Raw genomic sequence first — 12,807 nt, forward strand, 5'->3', positions numbered from 1 at the left:
TTAGACACAGCGTTGTGTGACAGAACATACCGACCAAACATAGACTCAGCTGGAGACCTTGAGATCCGCCATGCTCTCGCACAACAGGGGATCCTCAGGGGATCCTCCTCAGTTTTCATCTAGATTTCGGACAGAGTTCTGTCGATTAACGGGGGCGACAGCGAGCCTATCCTCTCGTTACCATCCGCAGCCTAACGGTCAGACCGAGTGGGCCAATCAGGACTTAGAGAGGGTTCTGCATTGCGTGGCGTCAGCACAGCCTCTGACTTGGAGTTCCAAATTAGCCATGGTCGAATATGTGCATAACTCCCTCCCGGTCTCATCTACGGGATTGTCACCCTTCCAGTGCTGTTTAGGCTACCAGCCCCCTTTATTTCCCTCACAAGAATCTGACGCCATTGTTCCATCCGTGCATACGTTTATTCGAAGATACCTCCGGACATGGAGGCTCGCCAGACAAGCCCTTATCCGGACTGGCGAAAGGAACAAGACGTTGGCGGACCGTCACCATTCTATGCCCCCACTTTATGTTTGCGGTCAGAAGGTTTGGTTGTCTACCCAGGACATCCCTCTCAAGCTGCCCGCACGTAAACTGGGACCTAAATTCATTGGACCGTACGTCGTGGCCAAAGTGCTTAACCCGGTGACTGTTTGACTCAAACTACCCCCTATGCTTAAGAGAATTAATCCGGTATTTCATGTATCTAGAATCAAGCCCGTCATTCGCTCCTCCCTCCAACCCCAGTCCTCTGCCCCTCCGCCTCCCAGACTCATCGATTGGTCGGTTTTTCAAGGGAATCAAAATTCATTGTCGATTAACTTAAAGTTAGTGAAGACAGGATAGGCGGAATCGCACTGATAGAAGTGCACTCTCTCACGCATGCGCCACTTCTTCAGTTCTCATACAGCGAGCGATCAGTTCTCAGTGCTCAAATACACAAACCACAGTTCAAATGTTTATTGTGTAAAGTATCTCATGTAAATACAGTCGGTTATGGCTTAAGTGAGTGCAAACAGGTGGGTGAAAACTAAATTGGTGGGTGTCAGTAAATATTACATGCACCCGTCTTAAATGGACAGCATTCCTAATTAAATACCTATCTGTGTCATTAATGTTAACCAACAAAAGATGTTAAATAAATGTATACATGTTAAGTAAACCTACTGTATTTGAAAAAATGAGTTTAATTTGTATCTCTACCAAAAAATGAACATTTATTCCAGTTTTTCCAAATTCAAATTTCTCATAAGCTTATTGATTTAAAGAGAGAAGAATTAATGACTATTTTTGTTTGAAGACTACATATAAAATGGCTACCAAAATAAATGTTGGTAACTGCAGTTTAAAAGTAGCCTAATGACTAAAAGTTGACAAAAATGCAATGACTCTAATGACTAAAATGTGACTAAGACTACTAAGCATTTTCATCTCAAGCTAAAGACTAAGACTAAATCAAACATGCCTGCCAAAATTAACACTGGTTCCAACCCGTATCAAACACAACTGAACCAACTAATTAGGATCTGAAGGAGCACTTGATAATTACAGACAGGTGTGTCTGATCAGGGCTGAAACTGAACTCTGCAGGAAGGTAGATCTCCAGGACCAGGGTTGGGCACCCCTGATGTAGATTAATAGTGTGGGCCCTGTGTGGGACTAGTGAGGGCTGCCCGTGCAGGGCCAGCACTAAGGGGCCAACATTTTGCCAATGAGCAAATTCTCAGAGGCCCTGCTGGGGGCCCTTAGGCTAGCCCTAAGTGGGCCTGTTTGGAGGGTGAAACCACCCCCCCCCCACAACCGATGGAGGGGTCCGTATCAGTGAACAGTTGAATGTCATTAGGGGAAGAAACAAGTTCATTGTAAAAGAAAGATCCATTGTTTAAGGAAGGTTATCCATAAGCTAAGTTTGTGGCGACATGCGTGAGTTACGGTAATTTGGCTGGGATGGCGTCGGGAGGTGAGATGATTAGGAAATCATCGAGCAGGTGAGTGACGAGGTGAATGGAGTAATTGTTAGAGAGAATCCAGCAAATGGCTTCTGATAGCGTGTTGAAAATTTTGGGGCTGCTTTTGCATCCAAAAGTTAGGCGTACTGAGAAATAAAGTTTCCCTTGCCAGCGAATTCTGAATAGATGCCAAAAGTCTGGGCGGATAGGCATCACCTTGAACACAGAAGTGATGTCTACTTTGGCCAGCCATGCACCGCGACCTACGTTTTTTATCATGGTGATCACTTGATCTATATTATGGTAGTGCAGTGAGTATTCCTCAAGGGGAATGAGGCTGTTTATATGTAAGGGATAATCAACGGCTAGCTGTAGATCGCTGCGCGTTGCTGCGTGTCGGGTGGTTCTTCGCCTCCATGGGTCCTGTTTGATAAACGTTCACCAGCAGAACTTAACAGAACACCAACACCCGACCCATTATCCTACAGCAGCACTAATTTAATTCTGTACCAGACCAGAACCGTTTGACATAATGGCGGCAAGTTGAGATCCGAACTGCACCCACGTTAAATCTCCCAGCCAACATGTCCATGTGGGCCCCACATGGGATTTATCTGGGCTATATGGGCATCAACTGGGCATGGGCTCAGAGTGGGCACATTGATGGGCTGAATGTGGGCCCCAGCTTGGATAAAGTTGTGGGCCCCAGTTAGGTTGCCCATTGTTGTTTATTTGTGGGTCCCATATGGGCCACATTTGGGCTATATTAGGATATATTTATAGTTACATATTTATAGTTTGCAGCTAATTTATTTTTATGCAATTATGGGTAACTAACCTTAACAACTAAATAAATTGATTTAATTTTATGTATTTCATTAGTGTTTTATATCATGAAGGATTATATCATAATGTACTGTGTATAACAATCCAAGACCATTTACTTTATGAATAATCTCATTTTATTTTATTTATAAGTAAAGTCCCCCCACCCCTTATAATCTAAAAGCACTTGTTTTATGCAGTCGTTGCGTCATTCGATGATTGGCGTGCGTGTCCCCCCCCCCTCATTTAAAAAATGAGAGGAACAAAAAAAAAACAAGAGCAACGGTTTGCTACACGCCACTACAACACGGTTGGGCACCTCCGTGTCAATGGATAAACTCTCTTATCAAGGTAACATATATTTAGATTTCATTTTATATTAGCCGAATTACTGCTGCTTTTATTTGAAAATTCAGTAATGGCAGAGTCGACACTAATGAAACTTGTGAAGACTGTCGCAATTGAACTATCGTAGCTAAACAGTTATATAAAAATGTAAATGTTGGCAGTTAACCAGCAAACACAGCCTCCGCCGTGCTGCCAGATCCAGCTATTATAAGCGTCTTTGTGGGGAGAATAAAACTAATAGGTTACAGAATGAAATATGCAAACACTGGTCATGAAGATTGCTATGCATTCAGTTTGCATCATTCAATTTGATAGTTAACCTTTTACAAAAATCATGCTAAAACATTAATAAGAGCAACAGACAAAGTTCTTATTATCATGCATATATCAAAACTTAAGTTATTACAGTAATAAGCATTGTTGCTTGAATGATACATAAATTTATCCACACCTAACATGTAGTAAAGTATCAACAAATTGTTGATACTTGTTGTCAGACAACACAGAGAGTGTAATGAGTTGCATTTTAGGTGTTATTAGGTTCTAGGTGTTACCAAACATCTCCCCATCCGATGGCATGGCACCATGACGGATTAATTGTGAAGATGAAAGCTCACAAACTTTTTTATCTCTTTATACATTTTATTCTGATGATGTTTTCAAGATATAAAGCTACATTCATTTTTAGTTTCTGAGTCAAGCTGTGCTACCTGGCCTTTTCCTCCCACAGCATGACTGTCAGACCAGGGGGAGACTCGTCGTGAAGTCCTAAGAGTATGTTAAATTGGTAGGTATACGTTAAAATACATGTATACAGTTTTCTTCAGCATCATGGACATATTATTGTAATTTTACTTGCTCACTTTCCTAGTAAACTAGTATTTTCCTCCCGCAGCGGCACTAGCAGACCAATGGGGAGACTTGTGAAGATGAAAAGTTGTACGAGTACGTTAAATAGGCAAGTAGGTGAACTTTAAAACACTTGCAGTTGTCTCATTTTTTTTATCAATTAAGCCGTGCTAACTAGCATTTCCCTCCCGCAGTGGTGCTGGCTGACCAGCTGTACTATCGTGAGACAGGCGGGAAGAGTCGTCGCCATAAAGAAGACCATTTTAAATGTTTTGAGATGATATGTGTTCTCTGATTATTGTTGTATAGTCTTAATAATTAAGTACATTAACTCTTCAAACTTTTATTTTTTATATTTACACCATTTATTTTCCACTGGCACAATGTGTTATCTGTGATTTTTACTTGTAGGCTATATGTATGTTCACTGATGAAATATGGTTAATATGCTGGTAATTCTGTGTTATTGAAGTTCAGCTGTGGAATATAAAAGATGATTTGTGAATAAAGCTGTTGGTGTGAAGCAATAACTTGTGTCATTGAATTATAACAAAATAAAAATAATAGTACACTTAAAACTACTGTACTTAGTTTCACAGTAATTTTACTGTGGTATGAAATACTGCAACTACTGGATAATTGTTGCCAGTAAGTTACTGTTAATTTGACAATAAACATTTTACGGTTATACACTCTTTTGAAATCAAACTGTGTTGTGTTGTTGTGTAGGATGTCTCGCAACAAAAATGGCTCCTAGAACATAATTACATTTCTAAACTGAATAGTGTCACTTTTAACTTGTTCATATTACCTTTAGTAGTATAACTATCCCTTTAATTGACAGTTTTGTCACTTAGGCAGAAATACGAAGTACTGGCACATTAATTTTATCCAGAGGAATTAATAAAGAAATATAAATGGGGCCCAGTTCTGACCCACTGTGGTCCCACAAAAACCCCATGTATGGGCTTTTTGTGGATTCAGTGTTGTCACCCATTTGGGCCCCATAAGGGTTCTGTATGTGGCCCACCTTGGCCCCAATTAATAGAACCCATTTGGGACCCATGTGGGCCCATATAATGAAAATCTACATGGGCCCCACTTGGAGCCCAATATGGACCCATCATGTGCCCCTATGTGCTTTGAAGAAAAACAGACTGGCAGCGCAACATGATAATTAACAGAAAAAAAAAAAATCTAGCATCTTGTGATCACTCTGGCTTTCGAACAAATGTGTATAGGCTAAATCACATCATACACACGCTTACAATTCTTCATAAATTAAATAATATTCAAATATGAGCCTTTACTGTTAAATGCGATTGCCGTTATGATTGAATTTCATTACATTTACATTTACATTTAGTCATTTTGCAGACGCTTTTATCCAAAGCGACTTACAATTTGGGGAACACATGAAGCGATTCATCTTGAAGAGGCAATTCGACAAAGGAAGTGCTTGTAACACCAAGTCTCAGACATTGTTTAAATAAGTACAAGCTAGCAAGGGAAGGAATAAGGAGAAAGATTTTTTTTTTTTTTTTTTTATGTGTAGGTTGAAGTCAAGTAGTGTCGAAAGAGATGAGTTTTCAGCTGTTGCTTGAAGATTGACAGGGATCCAGTACTCCGAATATGGGTGGGAAGATCATTCCACCAGCCAGGAATGGTGAACGAGAATGTTCTGGAGAGTGATTTTGAGCCTCTTTGTGATGGTACCACGAGGCGTCGCTCACTAGCAGATCTCAGATTTCTGGAGGGGATGTAGATTCTTAATAGTGAGTGCATGTAGGCGGGTGCTGAGCCTGTGGTTGTTCTATGAGCAAGCATCAGTGTCTTGAACTTGATGCGAGCTGCGATTGGTAGCCAATGCAATGAGATAAAGAGAGGTGTAACATGGGCTCTTTTGGGTTCCTTGAAGACCAGTCATGCCGCATTCTGAATCATTTGTAGAGGTTTGACTGTGTTTGATGGAAGTCCAGCCAGAAGAGCATTGCAGTAGTCCAGCCTAGAAATGACAAGGGCCTGGACAAGAAGTTGTGCAGCATGCTCCGTCAGAAAGGGCCTGATCTTTCTGATGTTGTGTTGTGCAAACCTGCAAGATCGAGCAGTCTTTGCAATGTGGTCTTTGAAGGTCAGCTGGTCATCAAAGATTACACCAAGATTTCTGACCGAAGTTGATGGGGTAATTGTAGATGAACCTAACTGGATCGTGATGTCATGCTGTAGAGTTGGAGCGGCAGGAAAGACAAGAAGCTCAGTCTTTGCCAGGTTGAGCTGGAGGTGATGTTCTTTCATCCATGCCGAGATGTCTGCCAGGCAACCTGAGATCCTTGCAGCTACCGTTGGATCATCTGGTTGAAAAGAGAGATAGAGCTGTGTGTCATCAGCATAGCAGTGGTAGGAGAATCCATGTGCCTGTATGATGGGACCCAGTGATGTAGTGTATGTGGAGAAGAGGAGGGTCCAAGAACCGATCCCTGAGGAACCCCAGTGACCAGTGTATGTGCTTTGGATATCTCCCCTCCCCAGGCCACCCTGAAAGACCTACCAGTGAGATAGGATTCAAACCAGCGAAGTGGAATTCCAGCGATGCCCAGTGATGAGAGAGTGGAGAGGAGTATCTGATGATTGACAGTGTCAAACGCGGCAGATAGATCCAGCAGAATGAGGACTGATGATTTGGAATGGGCTTTTGCAATTCGCAGGGCTTCAGTGACCGAGAGAAGTGCAGTCTCAGTTGAATGGCCACTCCTGAAACCTGACTGTTTAGCGTCCAGTTTGTTGTTCTGTGAAAGAAACAATGAGACCTGGTTGAAGACAACACGTTCAAGTGTTTTCGCTATGAATGGAAGGAGAGAGACAGGTCTATAGTTTTCTATAAGAGAAGTGTTTAATGTAGGTTTTTTGAGCAGTGGGGTTACCCGAGCCTGCTTGAACGCAGTGGGGAAGATGCCTGTGAGGAGGGATGTGTTGATGATGTGTGTGAGTGCCGGTAAGAGTGTGGGAGAGATTGCTTGCAGAAGGTGCGAGGGGATTGGGTCAAGAGGACATGTTGTAGGATGGTTGGAGAGGAGAAGTTTGGATACTTCAGCCTCCGTCAGGGGACAGAAGGAGAAAATGGGAGGTTTAGCAGTGGAAGTGGTTGGTTGGGGGTCCTGTGTGCGTGGAGGTGAGAACTGATCACTGATCGATCTAGTTTTGTCTGTAAAAAGTAGCAAAGTCATCAGCTGTAATAGAAGTGGTGGGAGGTGGTGGAGGGGGACAGAGGAGAGAATTAAATGTTCTGAAGAGATTACGCATGTCTGGAGCGCTGTTGATCTTGTTGTGGAAATGTGAGGATTTGGCAGTGTGGACATCAGCAGAGAAAGATGAGAGCAGAGACTGATACCTACTCAGGTCCGACGGGTTGTTTGATTTGTGCCATTTTCTCTCTGCCGCTCTGAGTTTAGTCCGATGTTCACGAAGAACATCAGATAACCAGGGGTTAGAAGGGGCAGTCCGTGCTGACCTAGAGGAGAGAGGACAAATGTCGTCTAGACAAGAAGTTAAGGTAGAGCATAAAGTTTCAGTAGCTGCGTTTACATCCAGAGATGAGAAATGGGTAGGTGAGGGAAGAGAGGAGGATACCAAAGAGGAAAGATGGGAAGGAGAAAGGGAGCGCAGGTTTCGTCTAAAAGTAACCGGTAGGGGGGTTGGTGGCACACGGGTAGCAAAATGTAGTGTAAATGTAATGAAGAAATGGTCCGAGATATGTAGCGGTTGTACCAGAATGTTATCTGCAGTACAATTGCGTGTGTAAATTAAATCAAGTTGGTTGCCTGATTTGTGTGTGCTAGTAGTGGTAAGGCGATTGAGATCAAATGAAGCTAGTAGCGAGTGGAAGTCTGTAGCATAAGGCTTGTCTAGGTGAATGTTGAAATCACCAAAGACTAAGAGTGGAATGCCATCCTCCACAAAGAGGACAACAACCCGTCCAGCTCCTCTAGGAAGGTGGCTAGAATTTGTCCAGGGGGACGGTAGATTACCACAATCTGGAGTTTTATCGGAGCTGATACAGTAATGGCATGACATTCAAATGAGTTGTAATTGCAAAGGGTAGAGCGGGTTGAGTATTTCCAATTGTGTGAAACGAGCAGGCCAGTACCCCACCCCGACCAACTTGACGCCAAGTATGAGAGAAAGAGAAATTAGTAGATAGAGCAGCTGGGGTTGCTGAGTCTTCTGGACGAATCCAGGTCTCAGTCAAGCCCAAGATGCTGAGAGTGGATTTTAAAGAAAAGGCAGAAATGAAGTCAGCTTTGTTGACGGCTGACTGACAATTCCAGAGACCCACAGAGAAAGCCAGAGGTGTAGTGGAAGATGTAGAGATAGGGCGAGGTTAGCAGTATTACGTTGCCGTCTGCAGTGATGTTAGAGCGTGGCTGAGAGAGAACCGGAATGTTTTGGAGACACATGATAGAGGTAGAAGGAAAGAGGATAGGAGAGCAGAGTGAGGAAGGAAAAGATACTTAAGTGTGTAGCTCGGTGTCGTTGCTCGGTTCAAGTCGCACAGGAAAAGTCGCAGGTCTTTCCACTCCTCGGTCTTCACACGAGGAGGCTGAACACGACGGCTGAACGCTTCCGCAGACGCTTCCGCGTCAGCGCACACACCTCAAACAAATACACAGTCTAGAGTGAAAAAGCTGTGGTCGCTTAATTAGCACAACCACCAGCCAATCGCAGGGCAATGGCTCAAATCGAAACTAACACTTCGCACTTAAGTGCAGGAAAGGAGTTTAAGCTAAAGGGCAGTTATTATAATGATCAGTTAGTGCAATCAAAAATATAAACCACAACGAAAAAGCAGAATAGAAATAGGTAGGAAACGAACTATTCTTTCCTAGCAACAAGGAATTAATTTAAACAACAGAGCTAAGAATGAGTATTAAAACACTTACGCACTGCCGTCTGTCTCTTCTGGTGACTAATCGCCTTCTCCCAGTTATGATTTATTCGAGGCTATTCATGGAAAAGTGAGCAAGACACGACAGTTACAATATCATGATTATGGTTAAATAAGAAAAAAGACATCTAATATAACCAAATTAGGCTACATTTATTTTCATATTAAATATCTCAACACACATCATTCGTTATGACATTAAGCGCAACTTGAGTAGATTAGTCTTGACTGCTTCCTTTGGTGTATATTTGTATACTTTTACCATTGTCACAGTCACCAGTTGAACCGCACTACATTTCCCAGCATCCTTCTGGTCACTCACCTGCACTCCATCTGTAATCACTCACACCTGACCGTCATCAGGGAATCCTCCTCACCTGTTGCCACTAATCAAGCTCCCTATAAAACATCGCCCAGCCCTAGATTGAGTGAAATGTTGCATGCGCATCTCATCAGTAAAGCCGGTTCCTTGATTAGCGGTAAATCACCCGTTTTTAAATGGAGCGGCATTTAATACACGGAGCCGTAGATCAATGACAAGCTACGCAATATCGCATTCATTATCGGAGATGAATCGCCTTCGATAATGAACGCGATATTGTCTAGCTTGTAAGTGAACTACGGCTCTGTGCATTAAATGCCGCTCCATTTGAAAACGGGTGATGGAGATTTACCGCTAATCAAGGAACCGGCTTTACTGATGAGATGCGCATGCATATCGCATGCGACATATCGCCCAGCCCTAACTCAATCCATACCCTCACTGACTGCCTTTACATGCGCACGAATATTGCGATTATTTCCAATAATCAGAGTAAGGACTTAATCGCATTTTGATGTTTACATGTCAAGAGCAAAGCTCTTACTCCCGTTTACATGCAATTTCCATTATTCTTATTATTCGCTAAGAATTGTGGTTAATTTTTTCACTGCCATTATTCACATACCCCAGTGGACAGCACAAATGATGGACTCAGAAAGAGCAGTGTTACTGGTCGCTGTTTTAATCTATTTACATCTAATGCATAATGATTTTGTATCGCTGTATTCCACGCTTTTTCGGCGCCATGATAGAAATATGATGGAATTTGTTTGCCTATACGCTGCCGTCGCGTTCTGTTCATCCTTTCTGAATGAGGGTAAGGAACAGAGCAACCTGATCTCACAGAATTCCGTGTAATGTTCACGGACTTAATTAACCCCGAATCTGTGGTGGCATCACGGAATCGCCGAAAGTTCTGTGATGGGCTCACATAAGGCATCAGCCGTGGTCCATGCACGGATTCACTGGTTTCCGTGCGTGGAGCACGGCTGATGCCTGTCACTGACTTACATTGGTATCACTTCTGTGAGTCCATCACGGAATTTTTTCTGTGAGTCCATCACGGAATTTTCGGCGATTCCGTGATGCCACCACAGATTCGGGGTTAATTAAGTCCGTGAACATTACACGGAATTCTGTGAGATCATGTTGCACAGAGACTGCTGGCAGCTTGTTGTGTTTTCCTCAGAATGCGATGCTTTCTTCCCCTCCATCGTTTCTAATCTCCGTATTATTACAGGTGCGTGTCACGTTATTCATATATGTCACAAGCGCATGCGCACTTTGGTCAGAGCTGCAATACTGCGATTAAGGTGTTTACATGCCTGTATATTCCGATTAAAATCGGTGTACGCCACCTATGTTAATACGATTATGCTTGCTGCGATTATGAGCTTAATCGCATTATTTAGATCGAAGTATTGCGTTTACATGAGGTAAAGCATAATCGCAATATCGCCAAAATCTCATTATAATCGCATTAAGAGGGTCCATGTAAACGCACTGCGTGAATGAGGGTAAGGAACGCACTGCGTTTACATGGACCCTCTTAATGCGATTATAATGAGATTATTAGTAACACTGCTCTTTCTGAGTCCATCATTTGTGCTGTCCAGTGGGGTATGTGAATAATGGCAGTAAAAAATTAACCACAATTCTTAGCGAATAATACGAATAATGGAAATTGCATGTAAACGGGAGTAACAGCTTTGCTCTTGACATGTAAACATCAAAATGCGATTAAATCCTTACTCTGATTATTGGAAATAATCGCAATATTCGTGCGCATGTAAACGCAGTCACTGTCTGGTCTCGAGGTTACAAGCTCTTCATCTGTTTGATCACTTACATGCTGGATCTCTGTGGCTCCATGGATGTCTTCCTCTAGTTGATTCCATTAAGAGGGAAAGATAAGGATGCTTAATTCCTCAGTTTATTGAGCTTAATTGACCTCTGAGTTATTGCCTTCAGTTTGGTTAATAAAGACGCTCTTACCTGACTTACCCTTGTGTGCCTCTCCCTCCAATGTGTGACAACCATCTAATCAATCTCAGCATGCATTAATTTTGTTGCTAAACGTTTGCCTCCCTATAAGGTTAAATTGTGTCTTTCTTTGGCCTTCGCTCTGGAAGTGATCTGTTAATTCTGCTAAACTTTAATCAAAACTGAAACTAAACTATAAAAATGTATTCACAAAATAAAAACTAAACTTAATTTTATAGCAAATTTGAAAACGATATTAGAATAAAATGAACTTAAATTCAAAACCACAGTAACCTTGGAGGTTAGTCATTATGTCTGGTTCTGAAAGTGCAGATTGGCGATTGTCACAAAATGATGTTCTTCAAGATACGGCATATGATGCCAGGATTAAAACCTTCAAGACCTGAAAGCAGAAAATTAGTGAAGTTAGTGTCTGGGTGGTGAAATAATTCTGTATTTGCCCGAGAAACATTGACTGGAGACGATACATAGTTTTTAGATTTTTTTTTTTATTGACCGTTTTGTAGACCGGACATACCAGACAGGCATGAGCTCTGCCCCAATAATTACATGCATGAAGAAACTTGCAACATTGTCTACTGCATTTCCCCCGTTGAAATTGTGACCGACCTGTTTGGCGACCAAGAAGGGAGGCTTTGAGCTTCCCTTAGAGTCCGGATCTGCATTGATAGTAGCAGAGTGTGGGACGTAGCTGGTGGATTTGGCCGGCAAGGATAGCGGGATTATTTGCAGCGCGTCTTGTCAAATTGAAGTTGTTTTCTTAATTTGCAGATTTCTTTTCTATTTGCAGTGCGTTTCTTTATTTGGTTGTGTTGTGAGCATTGGCAATGCTTGTGTTGTCAAATTGATGAAGTTGTTTTCTTAATTTGCAGGTGTTTTTTCTATTTGCAGCGCGTTGAGCTCTCTCGGCCACCGTAGGTTATGAATAGATAGTCTTCTTAAAATGTAATCTAACAATCCACCAAAATATTAAGCTTCTAACTGTTAATATTTTTGTTAATTTTTAATATTAGAATGCTTTCTGAAGGATCATGTGATCACCAGCTTTGAGCACAGCAATAAATTGCATTTTAACATATACATATTATTGCAATGGAAAACTGTTATGTAATAATATTTCAGAATAATTTAGTTTTTCCTTTATTTTTGATTAAATTAAATCAAGCTTGGTGACCATAAGACACTTTCAAAAACATATTTTCAAAATCTTAATTATTCCACAAAATTTTCAAGATTAAAATATTAATAGTTGTCAAAAACTGTAAAATAAGTAAACACTTTTGCAAATAGTGTTTTTGTAAGATGTTATGAATCTTGTTGTCAGATTTCCCAATACAGTGTGATAATGCAAAGCTTTTATTTCACATTTTATTTTAATTTTCATCTTGAAAATACTCAATTTAAAGAGAATTCAACTCGCAGCCGAAAAAGAATGTAGAGAAAATAAGAACAGTGTATGTAAAAAAAAAAAGGAAGAAAATTAGGTATTATATAGAAAATAAAGAAAATATTTAAGTATTATATATAAAATAAAAACAAATGTAAGAAAATAGTTTTTAATTTTATTTTT

The sequence above is a fragment of the Onychostoma macrolepis genome, chromosome 05 (genome assembly GCF_012432095.1).
Source record: "Onychostoma macrolepis isolate SWU-2019 chromosome 05, ASM1243209v1, whole genome shotgun sequence".
Taxonomy (NCBI): Eukaryota; Metazoa; Chordata; class Actinopteri; order Cypriniformes; family Cyprinidae; genus Onychostoma; species Onychostoma macrolepis.